The sequence below is a fragment of the Saimiri boliviensis genome, chromosome 15, assembly GCF_048565385.1.
Source record: "Saimiri boliviensis isolate mSaiBol1 chromosome 15, mSaiBol1.pri, whole genome shotgun sequence".
Taxonomy (NCBI): Eukaryota; Metazoa; Chordata; class Mammalia; order Primates; family Cebidae; genus Saimiri; species Saimiri boliviensis.
This window is the reverse complement of record NC_133463.1, coordinates 65,810,760-65,813,351: the sequence shown is the minus strand read 5'-3', so window position 1 is coordinate 65,813,351 and position 2,592 is coordinate 65,810,760.

The window sequence follows — 2,592 nt, the reverse complement described above, 5'->3', positions numbered from 1 at the left end:
AAAAAAAAAGAGCCTTCAGATAAAATTGTATACCTGACTTTTGCTTTCGTATAGACTTATTCCAAAGAAAGAGGTATTAAATACAGAGAGAATTGGGCAAAGACCCAATATACATGTGAAAACTCAGTGTGCTTGACAGGTGTTTATTTTGAGAACTATCTTCCTGGCAATTATGTTGTAGGAATGAAGACTAGAAAGTAGAACTGAATGTTTCATAATTTGGAACCTGACTTTGAAGCCTAAAGTCAAATGCCATGTGGTAATTAATTTATCTTAAATATACACAAAATGATGTAAACTTTAGTACTGATACCTATGCATCAATAAAACCCCATTTACTTCCAGACAGAGGCAGCTTGCAAAGTGTGATGAGTTTTCACAAGTGACACTGTAATGAACCTCTTTGTGGTTAGCTGGGTTCTCAGAAAATACAAGGGAAGAGGGCAACAAAGCAGACTGAGTGAGGGTCAGGAACTTGGAGGAATTGCCAAGAAAAGTCACAACCAAGCCAGGCATAGTGGCTCACACCTGTAATCTCAGCACTCTGGGAGGCCAAAGCAGGAGGATCACCTGAAGTCAGGAGTTGGGAGACCAGCCTGGCCAACATGGCAAAACCCCATCTCTATTAAAAATACAAAAACTGGCTGGGTATGGTGATGCATGCCTGTGGTCCAAACTATGCCAGAGGCTGAGGCAGGAGAATTGCCTGAACCTGGGAGGCGGAGGTTGCAGTGAGCTGAGATCATGCCACTGCACTCCAGCCTGGGCAACAGAGCAAGCCTCCATCTCAAAATTAATAAATAAATAAAAACACAAAAATTAGCTGGGGGTGGTGGTGTGCACCTATAATACAGCTCTTGGCACCTGATACAAAAATGTGTACTGCCTTCCCACTCCCCGCCAGGCCCCTTTCCCACACCAGGCTCTTTATCAATGTGCTAGAACCAGTAAAAGAACTTTGTTTTTCGGCTGTGCACGGTGGCTCACGTCAGTAATCCAAGCACTTTGGGAGGCTGAGGCGGGTGGATCACAAGGTCAGGACTTTGAGACCAGCCTGGCCAACATGAGACCAGCCTGGCCAACTGAACGGGGCTTAGTAGAAACCCTGTTGCTACTAAAAATACAAAAATGACCCAGGTGTGGTGGTGGGCACCTGTAATCCCAGCTACTAGGGAGTCTAAGGCAGAAAAATCGCTTGAACCTGAGAGGTAGAAGTTGCAGTGAGCCGAGATAGTGCCACTCCACTCCAGCCTGGGTAACAAGAGCAAGACTGTCTCAAAGACAAAAAAGAAAGAAAGCAAGCAAAGAAAAGAAAAAGATTGTTTCCTTATTTGCCAAATAGGGTTAATTGCCAACCTCTGAAGGTTATTATGGAAATTAAACAGATAACACATCTGAAAGGTTAGTGTTCAGTCCAGAGTAAGCAAAAAAAAAAAAAAAATTAGCTGTCCTTGTATTTCAATGCATATATCCATTTTTATTTTATAAATTAAGGTCTGACTTATCTGTCGTTTTATCCTGATTCTTCAATTAAATATATTATGAATATTATCCTAGATCAGTAAATATTCTTTATAACATACTCTTAATAGCTACATGGGTTGCATTCCATTCTATAGTTCTCAACTAGGTGCAATTTTTCCCCCAGGGGACATTTTATAATGTCTAGACATTTTGTCTGGGCACTACTGAGAACAGGAAGCTACTACTGGCGTCTTCTGGGGAGGCACCAAGGGTTCTAAACTTCTTGCAAGGCACAGGAGAATCTCCCAAGACAAAGAATTCTCCAGCCCAAAATACCAAAAATACTCTAGTTGAGAAACCCAAGAATTTATCAAGATTTATAAAAAACCAAGCCATTGGTATTAGACATTTCAGTAAGTTTTGTTACTATTATAAGTAACATTGGAAAGACAATTCTGGTAATTTCTGTTTCCTAAGACTATCCTGTAGTCTGTGTGATAATTTACTTTAAATTGCTTCAATATAAACATTTTGGGGTGTGTGTCTCCCTACATTCCTGAGAGCTTGCCCTTGACAGCATAATGCAAACTATCCCTAATCCATATTCTCTGGACAATTAATTAGCACTGAAATATCCTAAGAAGAATCAACATTTCAAGAGTAGATTACTTGGTACTTAAGCTATTCTTATTGGTATCTATACCAGAGGTTGTTTTAATTAGTGTAAATGGCATTAACAATAATTTTCATTGATGTAATGAGTGATGTTTGTTGTAAGTGAGTCATAAGGAGTAAGTTGTAGGACACAGTGCTCTTGGATGCTGGAAGTGCAGTAATAGGTCAAGTCCAGGAATTCAGTGCCGTCAGTAAATTATTTGACATTCCTCCATGACAGATCCAGAAACATGTTTTACTGTACACTCACTGGTCCTGCCTTCAGGCCATCGTTGTGTTAACCTTTGAAGCAAAGTGCTGATGTTTGGATATAAAAGAGACCGCCTCTCTGAGAAGCTTGTAGGTTGAATATATTCAAACTGTTTAAAACAAAAAAAATAGGAAATATACCTAACACGTTAAAACCATGATTTCCCTGACATTGTTGTTCAACTGCTTTGAAATACACACACA